The sequence below is a fragment of the Pinus tabuliformis genome, chromosome 9 (genome assembly GCF_031772625.1).
Source record: "Pinus tabuliformis cultivar Carrire ecotype Pingquan chromosome 9, CPIR1, whole genome shotgun sequence".
Taxonomy (NCBI): domain Eukaryota; kingdom Viridiplantae; phylum Streptophyta; class Pinopsida; order Pinales; family Pinaceae; genus Pinus; species Pinus tabuliformis.
Genome location: NC_142307.1, coordinates 41,700,996 through 41,726,517, shown reverse-complemented (window position 1 = coordinate 41,726,517; position 25,522 = coordinate 41,700,996). Strand labels below are relative to the sequence as shown.

Below are 25,522 nucleotides of genomic sequence, written 5' to 3'. Positions count from 1 at the left end.
CATACAAGACTTCTTGTAGATGTATGGTTTGACCATGATTCAAGTGAAGAGTGACAATTTCTATCCCTTTCACGGGGTAGATGGCATTATCTCCAAGTATAATCTTTAGATTAGTTTTCTTTTCAACTAAATTTGAGAGGGCCTCCTTTTATCTAGTGAAATGCCTTGAGGCTCCAATATCAATTAACCAATGATCGAAAGTATCCGGAGGAGTGGCAGTATATAGAACAGAAATAAGATATAACTCATCTTGTTTTTCTACAACATTACTTTCACCATACCTGGCATTTCTTGTCCTTTTGGGAGGTTGACTATTTCCATCTCGAGCATTTCTCTTTCCTCTGTTGTTATATTTGTTGTTCCTTGGATTGCCATTGCTTTTGTAATTGTTGTTGTTGTTATTATCATCCCTTGGAGGATTCTTTTTGTGAGGACACTCTCTAGCATAGTGGCCGAACTTGTTGCAATTGTAGCATCTTCCTTTGCCTCTTCCTTTGGATCCCTTCTTAGATCCTTGACCCTGTATGCTTGGACAAACATCATTCTTCCTCTTTGCGTAGGCAGAGAAAGAAATGCAAACTAAGACATCTTTCTTCTACCCCATTGTCAGAAGAAGGAAAGCATGATAACATGGCGACCAACATGACAAGAAGAAGCATGATAGGGGGAGCACTTGATGGAAGAAGACGTTGTTAGAACACCCCATTTGTCAAGGGGGAGATTGTTAGTGAAGGTTGTCATTGATGTCAATATGGCATTGTTTGTGATGGCAAATTCTTGTGATGCATTATGTTGCCCTAGATGCCCATTAATCATAATATCCTAGTGATCTAGGCCCTAGAACTAACCTTGTTGTCGAAATACGAAGATGCGATAACCTCATGTATAATATGAATCAAGGTCACTTGAAGCCCTAATGAAGAAGCCCTAATATGATATCCTTGGTCTTGATGAAGAAGCCCTAAACTCTGTCCCTCATTCTAGTCCCATTGACCTTATGCATGAAAAATCAAAATAACCCCAAGGATTGTACTAAAAATTCCAAACAGTCATAAGGAAAATTACTTTTTTGACCTCTTAAAGACACCATTTTACAATGGTTCCTTGACTATCTTGTAGAGGAATTCTTCCTCTTTCCAACGAGCTATTATTTGTCTTCTAACTCCTAGATTGGGAGAAATTGAATTTTTAAGTTAAGAAAATTATTACATTTGGTGAGTTGACATGTGCAGGCTCATACCCCTTCACCCAACAGAGGTGTCTATTCATCATAAGTCAAAACCTGTATAAATATGACGTCCAACACATCATTTTCATCATCAATTCGATGCAAATTTCAGAGAACATTTTCGGGACTGAGGAAGAAGATAGATGCACAATTTGAAGAGTGTTTTTATTTATGTTTTGGATCAAGTAAAGAAGGAAAAACTTGCAGATTTGTGGAAGGAATCAAACTAGGATACAAAAGGCACTCATCTCAGCTAAGACATGTGGTCTAGACCTTTTCCTAAAATATTGGACTTGTGCCTAAAATTTTGGACATGTTCCTAAAATTTCGGACTTGCGCCACTTATAGTGCTTGGACTTGTGGCAGAGGATCTATGACATGTAAACCTTGGAACAGTGACAAATCCAGACTTGTGTGAAGTGACAAATCAGTTTGTGCTTGTGAGAAGACTTATTGCGTAGCTCTTGTGTTGGACATTGGATAAACCAACACTCCCCGTGTGTTTCATGACATGGACTAACCGCCTCTCGTGGATCCTTATCTCTGGCGATGCGATCGTTGACTAACACCTCCGAGTTTTGGTCTAACGACAATCATGATTCGCAACAAGTGGTATCAGAGCGTAGGTCACGAGTTCGATACACACTCGACTAACGATGGGGGGAGATTGTTGGACATTAGATAAACCAATGCTCCCCGTGTGTTTCGTGACATGGACTAACTGCCTCTCGTGGATCCTTATCTTTGGCGATGCGATCGTTGACTAACACCTGCGGGTCTTAGTCTAACGACAATCATGATTCCCAACATCTTGAAGTGAATCTAAAGCAATTCTTGGGGTTAGCAAAATTTTGGAGCAGTCTTTGAGAAATTTTTGGAGGTGTTTTGGATTAGACTAAAAGTCAGTTTCAAAGCAGCTTTGAGGACAACGTTGGAGCATAAATTTTAGTATAGAAGAGAAAATCTAGAGGAGCTGTTTATTCTTTTGCAGGCTTGTTGAAGAAGACATTTTGGAGTAGAGTTGTAATCATTTTTTTGAGCAGCCTAATGACATTTTTTGGAGCAGCCCACTAACATCTTTAGAGCAGACTATTGGACACCTTTTGGAGTAGCCTAGTGATTCTTTTGAAAGAAGACTTAAGGAGCAATTGTTGGAATTTCTTGTTGTAGGAGACTTGAAGTCTTATGAGAAACTTGGATGACTGAAGACCTTGTGTAGAGAATCTTTTAAAGTTGTGAAATTTCTTGGAAGATTTTCTTTGGAGACCTTAAAGAAGTATTGAAGAACCATTGAATACATCTTGTTGAGAAGCCTGAACTGATCTTGAAGACACCCTTGGAGACCATGATGCACTGAAGTCATCATGAGGTGACCTTGGAGAAAATGTTTGGGTGACATGAGCAGTGGTGGCACCTTCTGAGAAGACAAGGTTGTCATTGATGAAGTGATTTGGAGAAGGCATTGTTGAAGAGATTGATAGGGCTCATTGAAGAACATATTGGGAGCTGTGAAGAATCATCAAACTTATCTTGACAAATTGAAGCTTGAGGGTTGGAGTCTCATAGAGACAAGGTTGGTGCCTTGGAAGATAGGGTTGGAGCTCTAGAGGATAGGAGTCTTCAAGAGACTAGGTTGGAGCCTGTACCGGAGATAGGGTTGGAGCCCTAGAGGTTGGTGCCTCAAATTGACAAGGTTGGAGCCTTGGGAAGTCCAAGTCGATGCCTGGCATAATATAGGTTGGAGCCTGGGAGATTAAAGATTGGTGTCTTCACCTAGGGTTGGAGCCCTACTCTGTTATTGTACTCAATATATCTGATTAATAAAATTATTTATTCTATAATTGTTCATTTTGTGTTCTAATTATAAGTGATCTAACTGGTAAAAATTACAATTGAAAAGAAACACTGATTCACCCCTCGTCTCTGTATTTCCAACAATGCCTTGAGGCTCTACTATCAATTAACCAATGATCCAAAGTATCCGAAGGATGCCTATAGATAGAGTGGAACTAAGATAGAAGTCATCTTGTTTTTCTACAACATTACTTTCGCCATACCTGGCATTTCTTATCCTTTTAGGAGGTCGACTATGTTGATTTGGGGTAGCATCGGATGTGCTCTAGGCCTCAAAATTTGCAGGGAGGCTTAGACACATGGATTCTCTAATACCCATAAATCGTTTTGGGAAATTCCACCCGGAGACAGTTTTATTAAAATAATTAATTATTTTTAATGGGACCCTAAGTCTAAACTTAGGAAATTAAAATAATTAATGGGTATTAATCTAAACTGTGGGTGAAACTTCTAGAAGAAGGCGGAGATCAAGTCAATATGATCCTAGCCATTGATTAGAATCTAATCTGGGCCGTTGATTGATCAACGAGAGGATTATAAGAGGAGGTTTGATGGACACTTGGAGAACACACCAAGCAAATACTAAGTTGCTTGAGTAAAATCGATTTTCTCACTGCTTGAAGTTCGGCAAGTGAAAATCGATTCAGAGGCAGAGTTACAGGTGGAGGAGAGACAAAGAGGGTCCAACATTAGCTAGGGAGACAGGAACGAAGACACAAAGCAGTAAAAGGACAACGCTGGGTACATTGATGATGGGAGAGGCAATGTTGGCTTGGGTGATATAGGCACTATGCAGGCCAATCCAGGAGCCATACAAAGTGACACTGGGCAAGCGAGAGAGACGCAAAGGGTGAAGGAACTTCTCTCTCGGGTTAGATACTTGTTCAGGAACGTCGGTAAATTTTTCTCAGAAAGCCTTGTTCTATACTGCTGGGTGTAATTTGTACATGAAGATTTTGCTGAAGAATAATAAAACCATCATCTGCTGCACCAATTTTCCCACATTGGGTTTTTCCGGGGACAGTTGTCAAAAAATAACTGTCATTGTGATTGTATTTGTGCCAGTGTTTTTACTTACATTTACTTTCTGCAATGGTTTAATTGTGAAGGTTGCAGTAGAATATATTTCGATATTTGCCGTAAGAATGCAGTAGATAACTTATTTATGAGGTAATAAGTAGAAGAAATAATATTAATCACTACAGTAGGATTTCTATTTAGAAATTTTCACATGGTATGAAAGCAACAAGGGAGCAGCAGAGAGAAGCCGAAGGATCCAACGTTGTGAAGAGAAGGGAATTTGAAATTCCTACAGGGGCAGAAGTTCGGGTCCCCTAGAAGATTGCACAGTTTAAGCCAATGAGACTGGATTTTGTGGGAAAACCCTTTCTAAGTGAGTCGATAGAGAGGTAAGTCTTTTCCAATCGAAATTTTATTAGTGGTAGAAGGGACAACACAACAGAAGGTTCAGCGAGGACAATTATCTCAGTGGGACGCAATTTTCTTACAGCAGTTGCTGGGATAGGTTAGCGTCAGAAATTGGCACAATATGGATACCCAAAGTGTCCTAGATTTATCTACCAAATTAGATAAAGAATTTGTATGCCTAGCTAATTCAGCATCAGCGGATGTTTGGTACATTGATAGTGGGGCTTCATCTCATATGACTGGAGTACAAGAACATTTCTTGAGCTATCAAGAAGACCAAATGGACTTCCAAATAACTATGGGAAACAGAACGAAATGTACTCCAGTAGGGAGATGCACCATAGCTTTTTAGACAGAAGCATGGACCAACATCTGAGCCACCAATGTTTTGCATGTGCTAGGATTATGAATGAATTCAATTTGAGTGTCCCAGTTACAAGACAAGGGATATGATGTATACTTCATTGGGAAGAAAGTATACGTTAAGCATCCAAGCTGGAAGAAGAAAAAAAATTGGAGTTCGAAGCAACAAGTTGTGTAGGTTTCAGCTCAAATCGCCAATGGCGCTAATAGGCAACAATGGTGAGAAGGAGCGAAATGAATTATGGCACAAGCGAATGGGGCACTTACACCATGGAGCACTGAGGATGCTCAGAGAGATTGTTACAGGGGTACCAGTCCTTAGTAATGAACATGTTGACTTGTGTAAAGGATTTGTGCTAGAAAAGTACGCTAAAGCAACTTTTTCCAGCAGAAACAATAAAGTAGAGTGTGTATTTGGATTAATACACTCAGATATTTGCGGTCCTATAACCAAAAGGGCTCTTCGTGGTAGCGAATACTTCGTCAATTTTATCGATGATCACTCTAGAGAAACCTGGATCTATTTCTTAAAGACCAAGGATGAGGTCTTTTATCATTTATGAGAATTTAAGGCTCTTGTTGAAAATATGACAGGGAAAAAGATAAAGGTATTGTGTTCAGATAATGGTGGAGAATATATAGACAAAGACTTCACAGATTTCAGCGCAAAGGAGAGCATCAAAAGGGAGTGGACAACTCCATATAATCCGGAGCAGAATGGAGTGGCAGAACGGAAGAGTGGAACTATTGTTGGGGCAGCCAAAGCCATGTTGTATGATCAGGATCTACCTAAGTATCTATGGGCATAAGCTTGCAACACGACAGTATATATCCAGAATAGAACTCCTCATAGAGCATTGCGGAGGAGTGTTCACAGGGAAGAAGTCAGAAGTCAGTCATCTCAAGATATTTAGAAGCGTGGCTTATTGCCACATTTTAGATGAGAAGCATAGGAAACTGGATCAGACTGCAGAGAAGGGCTATCTTGTAGGATACAGTAAGAATCAAAGGCATATAGAATCTACATTCCTGGCAGCAGGTTGATTGTAGTAAGATGAGATGCAAAGTTCATGGAAGATAGAGCTTTCAGAAAATCTTGTGAAATGCCTGCGAAAGATTAGTCAGGAGATGTTCCGTTAGTCCAAGAGGAACAAGGGCAACAAGAAGGACAGGTAGGAGAGCATACATGTAGGTCGAGTACAGTGACCAACACTAGTATCTCCTCAGAAGGAGGAAATGCGGATGCTTCTCAACAGACAGAACGATAGGATCAGGAGGAAGAGTTGGTTGAGCCTCCCACCACCAGTGGTAGAACAAGCAGAGACGTGCGACAGACACTGAGCGACACAAAGGAGTTTGTTGGAGCTCCTAGTGGTGAGAAGAGGCAGCGTAGACAACTAGATAGATACCAAGCACTGGTAGCTCAGGTTGAAGAACCCTCTAGCTTTCAGGAAGTTGTTCAACACCAAGTATGGGTGGATGCCATGGTGGAAGAGTACAACTTCATCATGACAAGTGACGTCTGGGAAGTAGTACCTAGACCAGAAAATAGATCAGTTGTAGGATCATGATGGATCTACAAGATCAAGCATGATGCAGACGATAACATAGAAAAGTAGAAGGCAAGGTTCGTAGCAAAGGGGTATCCTCAGAAAGAAGGAATAGACTATGAAGAGAACTTCGCCCCAGTTGCTCGATACGCCTCTATCAGATCTGTTATATCCCTAACAACTCAAATGGGATTGGAGATTCACCAAATGGATGTCAAGACAACATTGTTGAACAGAGTGATAGAAGAGGAGGTGTATATAGAACAACCTGAAGGCTTCGAGACTCATGAGAAGAAAACTCGTGTTTGTAGGTTAAAGAAAGCCCTGTACGGGCTCAACCAGGCACCTAGAGCATGGTATGATCGGATTGATAGTTACTTGTAGCAGTTGGGATTTGTCAAGAGTGATACTGATCCCAATCTCTACTATTTACTGGTAGAAAATGAACCACTTATTCTGGCACTCTATGTAGATGACTTGTTCCTAACTGGGTCATCTAGGCTCATCCAGGACTGTAAGAAGAATCTTAAAGTCGAATTCGACATGAAGGACTTGGGATTGATGCATTATTTTTTGGGGTTGGAAGTTTGGCAGAAGAATGGGGAGATCTTCCTTGGACAAGGAAGGTACGCTACAAAAATTCTAAAGAGATTCATAATGCAGGATTGCTAACCCATGGCTACTCCCATGGTCACCAACTGGAATAAAATAGATGCATCAGAGGACAAAGAGGTAGATCCCACCTTGTACAGGCAGCTCATTGGTTCGCTTATGTATCCCACATTTTAACAAAGGATAAAGCTAACAAATGAAACTTTTACTGCTCCCAAAATTTCTTGATGCAAGGCATTGCAAACAGGTGGTATATGCAAGGAAAGAAGAGTGATCGATGTCAATTTAATTGAACCAGTGGCTCGAAGGTGAATTGTATCTTGCAAGACCATCACTTATCAGTATTGGTAATGATATGAACATGGAAATTTTGTAGAAGAGAGTTTATACCTTCGTTATGCAATTGGTTCAAAGAGTACTCCCTCATGTCTTGGGAAAACTTGAAGGAGAGCCTTGGAATCAACAATAATCATCAACTATCTACAAAACATCAATGCAAAAGAAAAAGGGGAGAAGCAATAAAGGGAACTTGCTACTGACAAAACCCTCACTTAGTAAACGGGCAACACCTGGGTGTCAGAGTGGGTAATCCTTTGTTTAGTGCAGGTTATCTCCTTTTATTAATTTGCTGAGGTTGATTCTTGAAGATCTATTTGGATCATTGGATGCGCTGGGCAGTTAAATTAAATTCGTTGGTGGCAGATTTACATTGCTCCTTTTAACCTCTTTGGCAATTGTTTCCAAATTTGTTTTAAACTTTTCTTGAATGAGACATGTTTCAATACTTTTGTTTGTGATGGGCCACATAGTATGACGACCATCATTAGGAACATTCAACTATGCACATCGACCTTACACAGGTTTCTAGGGTCGATCCTGTTGGGAATCATGATTGTCGTTAGACCAAAACCCACAGGTGTTAGTAAACGATCGCATCGCCAGAGATAAGGATCCATGCGAGGCGGTTAGTCCATGCCACGAAACAAACAAGGAGCGTTGGTTTATCCAATGTCCAACTATTCCCCCCCCCCCCAACGTGAGCAGGGTGTGGATCGAACTCGTTAGACCAAAACCCGCAGGTGTTAGTCAACGATAACATCACCAGAGATAAGGATCTGTGAAAATTTCTGTATCTAATAAACTAGAAATCCTACCACAACAAACTGACTTGCATTACTTACTTGTGTTCTTCAGTTTAACAAGTTATTTTCATAAATATTCAAAAAATATTAATGCAAATACAATGCAGCCTACACCACTATACAGATCAAGTACTGAAAAATAAATGAGACAACCACACAAAGGACACACTTATTTTTGGATTAAACGTCCTCGGAGAAACCCAATGCGGGAAAATCAGTGCAACATATATGAGGGTTTTATTATTAAGTAGATTTCTGAATACAACTAGGGTGCCAAATCCGGCGCACCCAACAGAGAATAAACCCGGCAGAACTTAGAAGTACCTCTATTCGAAGACATATATTTTGGAAAATCCAACAACTGGATGAACAAACCCCACAGGTCACTGCGTTGTCCCTAGTTTTGTGCAACGATGGTTGCTCCCAGCTCTGTACTGGAACTGCGTCACCTCTTGTAGGAGCTGCGTCACCCTCCCAGTGAGCCTTCTTGGCTCAGAAATCGATCTGCTGAACTGATGCCTGATTTGCCTCACAGAAACCCGAGCGTTGCCTCTAAGTGACTGCGTCAACCCTCCAGCCTCTCTGTCACCCTCCTGGAGCTACGCTGTCTATCTCTGGTCCTACACTACCTCTCTGCTATGTATTCTCGGCCTTGTACTGAAGTCCCTCTGCCGAACTGCCCCTCTTTGCTCTAGGAGCTCCCTCCAAAATTCTTAGCAAACCTCGCCCCATAATTTCGATTTAGCTCAAGTGTTGCTCTCACTGTGTGTGTTCTCCAACTGACCCCAAGCCTTCCTTTATACTTTTCCTGTTGAGAAATCAACGACTGTGATCTAATCTCTAATCAACGGCTAAGATTAAACTAGACTTGATCATCGTCTCTTAGAAGCTTCTCACCCATATTTTCATTAATACCCATTAATATTTTAATTTTCATAAGTTTAGACTTAGGAACCCCATTAAAAATATTAATTATTTTAATAAAATACAATCCAGGTGGAATTTCACCAAACGATTTCTGGGTCTTGGAGATCTCATGTGTTATAGCCCCTCCACAAAATTTTAGAGCTAGAGCACATCTGATGCTACCCAAAAATCAAATGCTACCCAAAAATCAACAAGATCCACGTGAGGCGGTTAGTCCTTGTTACGAAACACACGGGGAGCGTTGGTTTATCCAATGCTCAACAGATCCTTGCTATAAAATCATGGTCCTCATTAGAGAGAAGACTAGCTTCCTCGGGATTGTTACACTGCTCAGATACAGATCTAAGGGCTAGCTTTGATTCATATTTAGAATTACATGTAGTGTCCACATATTTCTCAGTGACAATTTCCTCTTTGATTAGAGCCATCACTTTAAACTTGGTACCTATATCATTTTTAATTATCTTGACTTGTCTAATCTGTTGGTCGACATGGATAAGATTAGCATTGCCTGTCCTACTGGCACGACCTGTTCACCCTGATCTATGCACAAAACTCTTTGAATTTGTTGAAAGCTTATAATGAATAACTAGATCCACATTTGGAATATCAAGACCACGTGCAGTTACATCAGAAACAACCAACATATTAAAACACACCTTACAAAAGCCAACAAGAGTCCTTTCCCACTTATTCCATGAGATATTACTATGAAGAGGTTCACATGCAAGTACCTGACCCAGTGCCATCGACAAACTATGCACATCTTGCCTTGTTTGAGTGAAGACAATACATTTACCCCCTTGATATATTTAGTTATCAGTGAGTTGGGATTGGAGCATTTCCCATTGGTGGATGCAACAATAGAATAAAGTGAGATTCATTATGTCAACTACTAAGATGATTCACCAACAAGATTGATACAATTGGATTATTTAAATATTTCTTTGAAAGCCTCTGCAGTCAGACATGCATTGTAGTAGAGAAAGCATACTTTGATACTTTTTGGCAATCTTTCCATAATCACCTCAACATCTTCATCAAAATCAACATTCAGCATCTGGCCAACTTCATCGAAATCAACATTTAGCATCTGGCCAACTTCATCGAAATCAACATTTAGCATCTGGCCAACTTCATCCAAAACAATAAACTGTACGTCTAACAAGACTAATGCACCACGATTGATTAGATCAATAATGCGACTAGGTGTTTTGACAACAACATCTAGATTCTAAACCCTTTCTAAGAACACAAAATGTTAATTTGGCTGCTTGTGGCACAAAATGTCTAGGCACCATGAAAACGACTCAGATTGGGGGTTGTCACCCTGATCCCCAATCTCTACATTTAAGCTGTCTCCCTACAACAGGCTAAGGGGGTTAGACCCTATGGAAATGGAAAGAAGGAGAACTAGTTGGGAACCAATTAGTTCGGGAGACACAGTGAAGCGATCAAGTACTTGATTAAGATTTAGCAAGACTTACAAGATTTGATTAAATTTAAACAATTGATACCAGTGCGTTATGGAGTCAACGATCTTGCTAGGGAAATTAAAGTAATTGGCTAGCATTTGTTGCTTAGATGAATGACTATTTTATATGAAATGCAGATCCTAAAACTAATGTGACATGCAAGAATCTTGGTTAATTTTAGTTAAATGCCTAAGTTTTAATCCTTCGATCCTTTCTGTGTTGAGCCTGATTTCGTAGTAATTGGCAGAGAGAAGATAATGTGAAGCACACTAAGGTGTGATTAATGATACCTCTCCCCAAAGTCTAACTTACTCGGTGTCTCCGACGCTGTAGAGAGTTGTGGCTTTGACAACTGCAAGGTCACCGTTTTAAGTACTATTAAAAGTAGACTTCTCAAGCAAAGATGGATGGATACTTATCTCTCTAACAACCAAGCTTGTACTTGGAAGTAAATTTTATTTATACAAAACTAACTTAATAGGCAAATGCATGATATGATGAGATGAAGTTAGACTCGAGGATTAGAAACGCTTGTATCGCAAAATCTCTTAATCACCAAAATCAAATGTTCACTTTACTAGATGAAGACTTAAAGATAAACCCCTTAAAATATCACAATTAAACCACAAGATTACTTGAAATATTTTTTGATACAATTATAGCTCAAAGAGAACAAAAACTTTTTTACAATCTAATATCAATGCCAACAAAAATACTCAGCTTAGGAACACAAGATATGCAATTTATCACAATTTTATGAGATAGTATTTTGATAATTACTCTAAATATTCGCAAAATATTTAACATGCAATGAACATCAAATGATTCAAGCAATTAATATGACAATCAATCTCAATAGATGCAAAATATTCTAGCAATTAAATTTCGAAAGCTCTAAATACCTTGAGGAACCATGGAATGCAAATTCTAAGCAATTCACAATCCTAGAATTAAAATGATTTTTCTTTAGTGACCCAAATCTAGAAAAATTTGTCATTCTCCTATTGTCAATCTTAGAGATGATTTGAAAAATATCTAAGCGTGTTTTGATTATAGAGAAATAAAAATATCAACACCACACAATTTTCCTTTCAAATTTTACCTTTAACACAAAAAACAACACCAAGAAGAAACTGTAGATTAACAATTTAATTATTTCTTAGGCAATTTTTAGTGTGCTAAGCTTATGAAGCAAATGTAATGTGGTAAATGATCAATTAAATTTTTTAATGTGACAAATGTAAAACAAAAATAAAAAAGACTTAATGAATTAAATTTTTAGTGGGCCAAAGACCACATAAAAATTTATCTTTTTAATGTGGAAGTGGAAAGTCCTCTTTTGATTTCAAACTCTATAAATATCAAATCACATAAAAATGATTTGTTTTTAATTTTTTAGTTTTTATTTTAAACAAAATAAAAAAATAAAAAATAAAATGAAGAAATCAAACCAAAGTCATAAATTAGTATAAAAAAAATAAAAATAAACAACTAAAAAAAGACGTGAAAAGCAACCAAACAATGAAATACAAATCAAAGTTGAAAAAAAAAATTTACTTTTTGAGATTTCTTTTGAGTTTAATCAAAACAAAAATATGAAATGAAAATAAAACAAATCGAAATAAAAAAAGAACCAAAAAACAATTGAATTGTAAATAAAAATAAAAACTAACTTATTAGAACAACAAACAAAAGGTTAGGGCAGTTGGGTCTTATTCATTTGGATGCAGGTTAAAGAGGAGAGGCGGTGAGAGCTGATGGATGCAAGGCCGAGGGAGCAATGACAAGGGAGTTGGTAGTGATGGAGTGTCGAGGGCTGCGAGGAGATGAGCCTATAGAAGCTAAGGAGATAAGACGCGGGGATGGCAGCGGGTTTGTAGAGGAAAAGGGTTGTGAGGGGATGGAGCTGGAGCTTCACGCAGAGGAGACTACCAAGGGTTTGCAAGAGAGGGCAAAGGGATGTGAGGGGAACGACGACAACATGCAGGTCTGCAGGAAGGAAAGGCTGCAGGTGAGGGCGACAAAAGATAAAAGGGACGTGGGGAGGAGAGAGCCTGTAGGTTCGACAACACATTGGAGGTGAGGCAGGATGCGTTTTTTGCAGGTAGCGAAAAAGAAATACGTGTAGGGAGAAAGGAATAAACCCCAAAACCCAGGCAAGAAAAACAAAATCGAAAATTTGAGCAGCAGCAGGAGGAAATGAAAACAATTTTGAATTCTTCCAGAGGGAAAATTGCAGCAGATAGAAAGGAATATGGTAGCCCATGAAACCCTTAAAAAAATTCCAGAAATTTATATGTTAAGCCAGTATACTCCAGCGTTAAAATCCGCTTTAAGAAAGAGTCATGAAATTCACAGATGTAAATTTTGAAACCCTCAAACTGGAAAAAATTTAGGATAAGTCCTCTGTGAAATGATCTTGAGGCCAGATCTTACCCTACAGGGCCTAGATCTGGCTTCAAATAAAAATTCTCTTTCATATTTGCAGATGCACGATAACAAGAAAACACCCAAACGATATATACAATATTTACTCATGTAAAAAAATACAATATTTACAAACTGAAGGCTCTCAGTAGCCAGATCTATCATTATGCTGCACATATTTTTTTTTTAAATTTTGAATGGAGGTACTAGCTTGAAACTCTCTTGCATCACAAAACGAAAATCTTATGATAAGATTGGAGTTGATTTAGCTGGGCTCCTTAGAAAATACAGATCAAGAGTTGGCTAGTCCAACTGAAAACTTCCCTTAACGCCTGATGATCTAACTCAAGATTTCCCTGCAAAAATCGATCCAACCATTAAAAAATAAAGCGAGAAAATAATAATAAAACTTTGACAAATAGAGATACCTACTATTACGTTCAAAATTCAAATTATTATTCAAACCCTATCAACTGAGCAAGATACGTGTACTCAAATCATTCTTCAGAAGCTATCATCAATGGCTTTAGAAAAAATTGTGCATGAAATATATAAAAAAAAAAAAAAACAACATCTTACAGAATTCCCATGAAGAGTAACACCAACAGAATTTAACCCCATAGTCTTTTTTTATTATCTAGAAGAAAAGGATTACGCAATAGCTTTTTGCTTAGCACACGACTCAGATATCTGATGGATCGACTGAAAAATGACTTTCTGTTTAAAGATAAATCCTGCAATGGCTAGTTCGAGTGATCCTCGTCAAAACAATATCGACTGTTGATGAAGATTAAAATTTCTAATCTCATCCGTCGAAATATTTTAATATTGAGGAAATTCGAAAATTTTATTTAAATGCATTTTAATTAACTCAAAAATAGAATTTTTGAGTTAATATCCCCAAAATTTTGACTTTGACTTAACCCCTAGGGATCAAAGGTTTAAAATTTATGAAAATAATTAATTTACCTTAGTCTCGAGACCATTTAAAATTTAATTTTTTAGGACCAACGAATTTTGCCTTTGGAGATTTTAAATTTACGTAAGACCTAGAATTAATTAAGTTTCTAGCATAGGATTTTAATTAATTTTTGGCCAGAAAATTTAATTAGTTAACTTATGAGGGGATAAATTAATTATCCAACCCTCAAGACACTTTACATCATGATTTTTATATTTTTTACATCATAAGGGGGAAAACCCATTTGTAAAAGACTCTCACAGACTACCCACTTCTGTGACACAAATATAATCCAGCAGACCAAGTAATCTGTAATAAAATAATCTAACCAAATAGTTAGGATAATTCCGAAATTACTTTTACATAGGCTCGATCTAGAACACTAGGATTCGCTTAAGATCCTAGTGACAAAATCCATTCCAACTTTGGGGTAAGATTGAAGGGGAAAACTCTGCCGACCATCCGAGAACGGATTGGTAAGACGAAAGACCTCCTAGACTGGAGGTCATCACTAGAAAGATAGGTTTACCTAGGTTATTACATACATGACATGGGTCTGCTGAGATTATTTATGTTATATACGTGCAAAATGGGTTTACATAACATATTGGAAGTCAGGTCGATGATGATAGATAGACGGCACAGACACATTGATTAGGTGCTATACCTTTTGCGAAAGAAAAAAGGGTGTACTGCTATGGGTCATTGACACGTAGTGATCAACATCTGGCTCTACTTGGGGGACACGTTGCTTCATCGAAGGAATGTGAGAATACAGAATCTGCATGCAAGCAACATACAATTACAGAAGTAGTGTCCATCCAAATATCATTATATAACATTAAGCACATGAAATAAAAGCTCATCAATAATTTTATTAACATGAAAAGTAAATCTAATCCTAAAATAGAAAAGAAATGCTGAAATGACAAGGTGTAGGGTTAGAAATACAATACAAAGGATGCCCCATGGCATTAGATGTCATCTTTGAGGAACACCTTGAGCATTTGGCCATTTGTAGGTAAGTCAAGTGGTTCACCATCCAATTTGCTCAAGTGGAATGAATTTGGCCCAACAGTGTCTCGGATAATGTATGTTCCCAGCGACAAACTGTCAAATTTATTATGTTTTCTTGGTTTTTCATTCTTGCAATCCCAAAGAAGTACCATATCTCCAACCTGCAAAGATTTAGATCGAGATGATTTATCAAAGACTTTCTTAATGTTAGAGTGACTTCTACATATATTAACAAAAGCTTTCCTATGAGTTTCATCCAACTCCACAATCTGATCAATTCTATTTTGAACAACATCTTTATCGGTAGAAAAATGTTGAAGGAGTTGATATGCTGGCAATTTAAGGTGCACAGGTAAAGTTACATCCAAGCCATAAACTAATTCAAAGGGAATCTTACCATTAGCTTTCTTTTTAGTAATCCTATCTGCCCATAAAGCACACTTGATTTTACTGTCCCAAGATTGCTTATTATCTCCTACTATCTTCTTGATAATAGTTTTAAGATTTTTATTACTTGATTCAGCAAGGCAGTTACCCTGAGGATAGTAATTAGATGAATGGGATAAGACAATGCCATACTTGAAACAAAAAGATGAAAACTCTGAAAAATTAAAAGCCTTGGCATTATCAGTAGTGATCTTGGCAGGGACACCAAATCTAGTACTGATATTATTTTCAATGAAGTCCATAATAACCTTTTCAGTGGCATTCTTAGCAGGGATGTCTTCTACCCATTTAGTGAAATAATCAGTAGCAATCAAAATCCATGAGTAGCCATTGCTAGAATTTTCATGAAACTTCCCAATGAAGTCTAGAGCCCAATGCTGAAAAGGTTCCTCCACAACCACAGGTTGTAAGGGCAGGGAAACAAGCTTCTGTTTCCCAGTGAATAGTTGGCAGGCTTGAGAATTTTTAACAAACTTATGCACATCGGAAAAAATCGAAGGCCAATAATAACCAGCTCTCAAAATTTTGTGGGTAGTAGTTTTAGCAGCATAATTACCACCACAAAATCCTGAATGAAACTCATAAATTAACTTCTTGGACTCAATTTCATCAACACACCTAAGTACTATGCCCTCAAGATTTCTCCATCCAAGGCCATCCTTCATGAGGCAATACTTAGTGGCTTTTAATCTAAGAGCCCTTTTCTTATGAGCAACTAAATGGTTAGGACATGTAAGATTTAATAAGTAATAAATAATGTCCTTGTACCACTCATGCTCTCCTAATCTTTGCAGCTTAGGTGAAGATGAATTGTTAAGACAAATCAAACCAAGAGCTTTCTCATTACCTTTGGTCACCATTTCAGCCAAACCTTGACCTTTGACTAACTTGGTGGGTCTAATCTCTAAATCATATTCTTGGATTTTAGTAAACTACCTAGCACGAGTCCCTAATCAATTTGTTTGAGTTAGTATATCTTTAACCACAAAATATGGGACAAAAGAAATGATTTTGGAATAACCCACATGAGTTATGAAATGCTTAAGAGATTTGACTAAGGCATATGCTTTCTTTTCCATGGTAGTGTAATTTAATTCAGAATTTTGAATTTTGAAGCGCTTTACTCATGAAAGCAATAGGCTGGTCATACTATCCTTATTTTTCTGTAATAAACACCAGCAATGGTATCTTCAGAAGCGAAAGAGAAAATCATGAAATCCTTCGAATAATCAGGATTCAGGACTGACTAAAATAGGATCTTTGGCAATAACACCTTTGATTTCCTGAAAATCCTTTTTGCCATCTTTCCATAAAAATTTTACATCCTTCTTCAGAATACTTTGAATAGGCTTAGCTACTTCTGCATATTTTGGAATAAATCTTCTAAGAAAATTTGTTTTTCGAAGAAAAGATTTAAGGGATTTAAGATTATGAGGGAGAGGAATCTCTTGGATTGCCTCATGCTTTCATGATCAATCTTGATTCCATCTTTAGAAATGATGTGACCAAGTAATTTCCCTTCAGTTATTTCAAAAATAGACTTAGCTGGATTTAAGGAAATCCCATACTCTTTACATATATCAAAAACTTGCCTAAGATGACCTATATGACTAATACCATCTTTAGAAAAAACAGTAAGATCATCTTGATAATTTCGATAACTTTCCCAATTAAACCCTTGAAAGCATAATCCATAACCCTTTGAAAAGTAGCCCCAACATTGGTTAATCCAAACGACATTTTAATATATTCGAAAATACCCCATGGTGTGGTGAATGTAATTTTGTGAGGCTCCTCCTTCTTAACCCATTCTTGATTATATTCAGAAAAACCATCTAGCAATGACATCATTCCAGAACCAGTTACTCCCTGCAACATAGCCTCCATGTTTGGCAAAGGGTAGTTATCTTTTTTACATGCTAGATTAAGGTTTCAAAAATCGACACAAAATCTTATTGTACCACTTCTTTTCCTAACAATCACCAAGTTGGAACACCATGTTGAATGCCTGGTTTGAGCAAAAATTCCTGCTGCAAGCATCTTTGAAAGCTCTTTTTGAATTAAAGGGGCTAACTTAGGATTTATTTGTCTAAGCTTTGACATAAGGGTTTAGCATTTTTATCTTTCAGAGGGATAATGTGCTCCGTGACATCTTCCCTATAACCTTTTAATTCATCATAAGAAAATGCTAAAACATCCTGATATTCACGAAGTAAATTGGTTAACTTTTTTCTTTCTTCATTCTAAGTACCCTTACCAATTTTGACAATCTTGGGATCACTAGAGGTACGAATGTTTACTTCTATGAATTCACCTAGATCCATTTTATTTTCCTCTTTCATCTTTGTGGCATCATGCCGATCAAGGTGTTGTTCTAAAGCAACAACATTACGAGGAGTAGGATTTATAATATCTTCATGATCATTAGATCCAGTCTCCTTAGAATCTATCCAAAAATTTTCAAACTCATCCAAATTATTAAGAAATAAATCACTTGTTTTTCATCATCAAAAACTTGCCAATGCTCTGAATTCTCTGGAACAGAAGGTCTAAAAATAACTTCCATTTTTATCTTATCTTTGATCAACCCATCAGATAATTGCAAAGTAGAAGGAGCTACGACAAGCTCATCTGCCAAACTATTTTGTTCTCTTGGGATAGCTTCAAGGTCAAGGGCATCGAAGTATTCCATAGTATCCCATACAACATTTCGATAATTCCTTAACGTTTGATTTTTACATGTAAATTTATTTTTAATTTGCATGATAACTGAGTCAGAATCTCCCTTGATACTAAGTAACTTAACTCTTAAACCCTTTGCCAAATCAAGGTAGAATTTTTTTTTTTTTTGTTAATGGAAAACCTGTGAGCAATTTAGGAAACCGACGTTTCGGACTAGCTAGGTGAGTCCATGCCTAGACAATGCACCATCAAAATACATGTACCAAACTTTATCCTTGAGATCCCCAACCTTTTCATCAACCTTATCATCAGGAAGAACTATGAAATTAGACATAATAGCATAATTCCCAATGTTAGATTGTTCTTTAATTATCTCATTATGAGGTCTCTTAGGATCTTCAACATGGAATCTTCTCTCGGGCTCTTTGTTAAGTCTTACAAACCCATCACCTCTAGGAGAAGGAATCGTAGCATATGACCAATTCATTTGAATATTCCCTCCTAGATCAAAGGCCCATTCTCTAGATAATAACATACCCCAAGCATCAGGCACATCAACAACAACAATGTCCATAACAATCATAATGTCAGGGAAAACCAATAAATGAACTTGTAAATCCTTGATTAACCCATGAACTTCAATCTTCTTAGAATCCATGGCACATATGTTGTAGTAAGGCCTAGAAACTCTTAAATTAAGTTGTTCCATGACCCTCTTTGTCATGACACACGCTGATGCACTGGAATCCAACATACAATTATTCAATTTATATCCATTAACCATCAAAGTAATAAAGATTGGTTGATGATCCTTGTTATCTGAATCCAAACTTTGCAAATATATAGGAGTAGCCTGATAGTCAGCTTCAGGTGCCTTCTATTGAGAAACATTCACTTGACGAGCTTCAATAGCTTTTAGTAACTTAGCTTTTTGGGAAGGAATCTTCGCAATCTTGGCGACAAGAACCCAAATTTTCGCATTATTAAACCAACTTCCCAAATCGGTATCTAATCTAGAGTTTGAACTCGGGTTAAAACTTTGAGAGGGAATTTGATTCCCACTTTGATCCTTATCCCTTCTTTGATTAGTTAAACCCTTATATTTAGCAATTTCTATGACTTGCTTTGGAGAAGGCTTTTCACCAAATAATTTAACCATCACAACCTTTTCATGATCAAAATTATTTATACTAAAGGATGATGTGGAAGGCCTAACATCTTGACTGTTTTCCTTAACCTCCATCCAATCTTCCATAGACAAAGAAAACTCTTTACCCACTACATTTATTTGATTACTTGCTCCAAACATTCCACTATCCAAAATTCTTTTAACTGTGGGGCAAGTAGCCTCCTCATGAAGAGCATCACAATCCCGACAATAAGGTAGAGCTTCATCGACCAAATTAGTAGATTCAAGTGGATTAGGCGGTCTCTGCTCACTAGATTGACCTTTATTCTGCCAAGTATTATTATTTCGATTATTATTATTATTTCTAGGCTAGAAATTCTGCATTTGAGCTCTTTCCATTTGAACCAACCTAGATTGCAAAGTAGTTATTTCCTTAGCATGTTTATAGATTAATTTTGCTTGGTTAAGCTCCACACCTTCAATTTTTTGTAGTAATTTTTGAATAGGGTCGTCATCAGATTCTTTAACCTCTTTTCCTTTAGTTTCATTCAATTTTGTTGAAGCCCTATCAAAACCTGGGATTTCAGACTTCCCAGATGCCTTCTTATCTTTTTCAAGCTCTACTCTCAAAGCTCGACAATCCTTACAATTAGGAAGTTTATCACGTCTTAATTCATAAGAGGTATGATCGTTAAAAGCATCAATTTAGAAGTCCCAAAGAGATTTATCAAGAGGTTTATAATCTTGAGGTAATTCCTTAATAATATCATTAAACCTCTTATTAAATTCTTCTACAGTCTCATTTTTTTCTTTCTTTTTAATGACACTAATAGCTTTTACGATATGCTTCTCTTCCCTCTTATCTCCATACTTTTCCTTAAAGGCATTAATAATCGGTTACAAAGAATCAAATGAATTATCATGCTTTTATGTAAATTAGTCCAAATGATCTCCCTCCAAGGTAACAACAAAAAGGCTCATTTTTACATCCTCATGAATATAATCAACATCCCTCACATACTTACCTAGTTAAGAACCAAAAGCTTTCAGATGAGCATTAACACTAATTGCATTATTGCCTTGAAAAGAAGGCAATTTATCCATCCCATTGTCTGGAAGATCATTGGGATAACCTTGAATGTTAGCAAAGTTACAAGGGGTGAACATGTCCATGATGTTGTGCTCAACCGGGTTAGGAAAAAGCAAATGGATATCAGAGAGAGCTTCTTGTCTAAGATTAACAAGAAGGGTATGAGAAGAGAGCTTGCGTAATCGTACTTTGAGAGCCCTTTCAAGATCAGAAGCAGGATTAACCAAGCTACTTGGATGTCTTCTAGTACACACTCTTGTAGAAGATAAAGGAAGTGGAGTCACCACTCGAACAAAAATCTAACTTCAAATAACCTGAATGCAAGGAAGAAAGTCAATAAAAGGAACCAAGGACAAGGAACTTATTCTGGTGAGAAACGAAAGGATGAGAAGAAAGAATGAGATGAATGTCGAATGTCGTAAAGCCAAAGTCCAATAAATTGGTCCTTGGTAGCGGTGCCAAAAAATGTTGTCACATTGAATGTCTAGGCACCACGACAACGGTTCAGATCGGGGTCTACCACCCTGGTCCCCAATCTCTCCGTTTAAGCTGTCCCCCTACAGCAGGCTAAGGGGGATAGACCCTATGGAAATGGAATGAAGGGGAACTAGTTGGGAACCAACCAGTTTAGGAGACACAGTGAAGCGACCAAGTACTTGATTAAGATTTAGCAAGAGTTATAGGATTTGATTAAATTTAATCGATTGATACCAGTGCCTTATGGAGTCAACGATCTTGCTAGGGAAATTAAGACTAAGTAATCGATTAACAATTGTTGCTTATATGAATGACTATCTTATATGAAATGCAGATCCTAAAATGAATGTGAGATGCAAGAATCTTGGTTAATTTTAGTTAAATGCCTATCTAAGTTTTAATCCTTTGATCCTTTCTGTGTTGAGCCTGATTGCGTAGTAATTGGCAGAGAGAAGATAAGGTGAAGCACACTAAGGTGTGATTAACGATACCTCTCCTGAAAATCTAACATATCCGGTTGGTGCCTCCGGCGTTGTAGAGAGCTGTGGCTCTGACGACTGCAAGGTCACTGTTTTAGGTACTATTAAAAGCAGGCTTCTCAAGCAAAGATGGATGGATACTATCTCTCCAACGACCGAGCTTATATTTGGAAGTAAATTTTAGTTATGCAAAACTAACTTAATATGCAAATGCACGATATGATGAGATGAAGTTAGACTCGAGGTTTAGAAATGTTTGTATCACAAAAGCCCTTAGTCACCAAAATGAAATGTCTACTTTATTAGATGAATACTTAAAGATAAACCCCTTAAAATATCACAATTAAACCTCAAACTTACTTCAAATCTTTTTTGATACAGTTATAGCTCAAAGAGAACAAAAACTTCTTCACAATCTAATATCAATGCCAACAGAAATACTAAGCTTAGTAACACAAGATATGCAATTTATCACAATTTTATGACAAAGTACTTTGATAATTACTTGAAATATTATTAAAATATTTAACATGCAATGGACATCCAATAATTCAAACAATTAATATGATGATCAATCTCAATAGATGCAAAATATTCTAGTTATTAAATTTCGAAAGCGCTAAATACACTTGAAGAACCATGAAATTCAAATGCTAAGCAATTCACAATCCTAGAATTAAAATTATTTTTCTTTAGTGACCCAAATCTAGAAAAATTTGTCTTTCTCCTATAGTCAATCTTAGAGATGATTTGAAAAATATCTAAGTGCGTTTTGATAATAGAGAAATAAAAATATCGATACAACACAATTTTCCTTTCAAATTTTACCTTTAACATGAAAAAAGACACGAAGAAGGAACTTTAGATTAACAATTTAATTATTCCTTAGACAATTTTTAATGTGCTAAGCTTATGAAGAAAATTTAATGTGGTAAATGATCAATTAAATTTTTTAATATGACAAATGTAAAAAAAAAATAAAAAAGACATAATGAATTAAATTTTTAATGGTTGAAAGGCCACATAAAAATTTAATTTTTTTAATGTGAAAGTGCAAAGTCCTCTTTTTATTTAAAACTCTATAAATATCAGTCACATAAAAATGATTAATTTATTTTATTTTTTAGTTTTTATTTAAAAAAGATTCAAAATAAGAAATCAAACCAAATCATAAATTAGCATAAAAAAGAAGTGAAAGGCAACCAAAGAATGAAATACAAATCAAAGTTTAAAAATAAAATTTTAATTTTTTGAGATTTCTTTTGAGTTTAATCAAACAAAAATATGAAATGAAAATAAACAAATCGAAATAAAAAAAGAACCAAAAAAAAAATCGAATTGTAAATAAAACTAAAACCTAACTTGTTAAAACAAGAAACGAAAGGTTAGGGAAGTTGGGTCTTATTCATTTGAATGCAGGTTGAAGAGGAGAGGCAGCGGACGCTGATGGATGCAAGGCCGAGGGAGCAATGACAAGGGAGCTGGCAGCGATGGAGGGCTAAGAGCGGTGAGGAGATGAGCTTGCAGAAGCTATGGAGATAAGATGCAGGTATGGCAACGGGTTTGCAGAGGAAAAGGGCTGTGAGGGGATGGCGCTAGAGCTTCACGAGGGTTTGTAGGAGAAGGCAAAGGGATGCGAGGGGAATGGTGGTAGCATGCAGGTTCGCGGGAAGGAAAGGCTCCAGGTGAGGATGACAAAAGATAAAAGGGACGCGGGGAGGAGAGAGCCTGCAGGTTCGACAACGGAATGGAGGTGAGGCAGGATGTGTTTTTTGCAGGCAGTGAAAAAGAAACGCAGGCATGGAGAAAAGAATAAACCCCAAAATGCAGGCAAGTAAAAAATCGAAAATTTGAGCAACAATAGAAGGAGGAAATGAAAACGATTTTGAATTGTTCAAGAGGGAAAAATGCAACAGACAAAAAGGAATATGGTAGCCCAAGAAATCCTTGAAAAATTTCTAGAAATTTATATGTTAAGCCAGTATACTCCAGCGTTAAAATCTGCTTTAAGAACGGCTCATGAAATTCCCAGATGTAAATTTTGAAACTCTCAAACTGGAAAAAATTTAGGATAAAGCCTTTGCGAAATGATTTTGAGGCCACATCTTACCCTCCAAAGCCCAAATCTAACTTCAAATAAAAATTCTCCTTCAGATCTGCAGCTGCACGGCAACAAGAAAACACCCAAACGATATATACAATGATGAAATTAAAACCCCAGAAAAACCCATGTCAGAAACAATACAATATTTACAAACTGAAGGCTCTAAGTAGCTAGATCTATCATTATGCTGCACATAATTTTATTTTCTTTAAATTTTGAATGCAGGTACTAGTTTGGAACCCTCTTGCATCACAAAACTAAAATCTTATGATAAGCCCGGAGTTCATTTAGCTGGGCTCTTCAGGAAATACAGATCGGGAGTTGGTTGGTCCAACTGAAAACTTCCCCTAACGCCCAGTGATCTAACTCAATATTTCTCTGCAAAACTCGATCTAGCCATTAAAAATAGAGCGAGAAAATAATAATAAAACTTTGACAAATAGAGATACCTACGATTAGGTTCCAAATTTAAATTATTATTCAAAGGCCAACAACTGAGCAAGATACCTGTACTCAAATCACTTTTCAGAAGCTATCATCAATGGCTTTAGAAAAAATCATGTATGAAATTAAAAAACATCTGACAACATTCTCTTGAAGAGTAACACCAACAGAATATAACCCTAAAGTCTTTCTTTATTATCTAGAAAAAAAAGGATTACACAAAAGCTTTGTGCTTAGCACACGACTCAGAGATGGGATGGATCCATTGACAAATGACTTCCTATTTAAAGATAAATCCTCCAACAACTAGTTCCAGTGATCCTCGTCAAAGCAATCTTGACCATTGATGAAGATTAAAATTTCTTTTAATCTCATCCGTCGAAATATTTAAATATTGAGGAAATTCAAATTTTTTATTTTTAATACATTTTAATTAACTCAAAAAAAGATTTTTTGAGTTAATTTCCCCAAAATTATGACTTTGACTTAACCCCCAGGGATCAAATTTCTAAAATTTATCAAAATAATTAATTTATCTTAGTCTCGGGACCTTTTAAAATTTATTTTTTTAGGAACAATGAATTTTGCCTTTAGAGAATTTAAATTTACCTAGGACCTAGAATTAATTAAATTTATGGCTTAGGATTTTAATTAATTTTTGGCGAGAAAATTTAATTAATTAACTTATGAGGGGATATTATTTTTCCAACCCTCAAGACACTTTACATCATGATTTTCATATTTTTAACATCATAAGGGAGAAAAGCCATTTGTAAAAGACCCTCACAGACTACCCACTTTTGCGACACAAATATAATCCAACAAACCAAGTAGTCTGTAATAAAATAATCTAACCAAATAATTAGGATTATTCCCAAATTACTTTTATATAGACACGATCTAGAACACTAGGATTCCCCTAAAGATCCTAGTGACAAAATCTATTCAAGCTTTGGGGTAAGACTGGAGGGGAAAACTCGGTCGACCATTTGAGAATGGATTGGTGAGACAAAAAACCTTCGAGAATGGAGATCATCACTAGAAAGGTAGGTTTACCTAGGTCGTTACATACATGACACGAGTCTGTTGAGATTATTTACATTATACACATGTAGAATGGATTTACATAACATATTGGAAGTCGGGCTGATGATGATAGCTGGACGACACAAACACTTCGATCAGGCGCTATCCCTTTTGGGAAAAAAGGGGTGTACTGCTATGGGTCATTGACACATAGTGGTCAACATGGCTCATTATAGATCTTGGAGCAAATTCTTAGAATTTCTTATCAACTTGGTGTGCAAGTTCCCGTGTTGGGGCCAAGACGAGTGCCACGGGTTATAATCCACGTCCATTTTATGGTTGTGCTGAATGATTTTGTTCGAGATTTGGATGCCAAAGGAAAGAGTCTTTCCAATCCCCATCCTAGCACGACCAATCATATCATGACCTTGCATTGTTGGTTTCAACACTGCTTTCTTTTCTGTCATTCTCTGCTTAACTTCTGGATAAAATTATCATTATGTAGCAATGTGAATAGATCCACGCCGTTAGAGGAAACACATATTACCTTTTCCTCATTCGTAATCTTCTTGAATCTCGTATATATGTAAATCCCCTTTTTTAAAATGAAAAGTGCACATCCCATATGTAACGTGGGTGAGTGTGATATGTGATACATTT

General features: G+C 36.8%; 1 protein-coding gene and 1 pseudogene across 2 annotated transcripts in view; one reads left to right on the top strand and one right to left on the bottom strand.

The window, feature by feature from the left end:
- The window catches only part of LOC149147053 (zinc finger transcription factor YY1-like), a 261,512-nt gene that overhangs the window by 205,091 nt on the left and 30,899 nt on the right, over positions 1 to 25,522 (top strand). The window lies entirely within an intron of this gene.
- On the bottom strand, positions 9,362 to 25,329 carry LOC149147054 (DEAD-box ATP-dependent RNA helicase 53, mitochondrial-like; annotated as a pseudogene).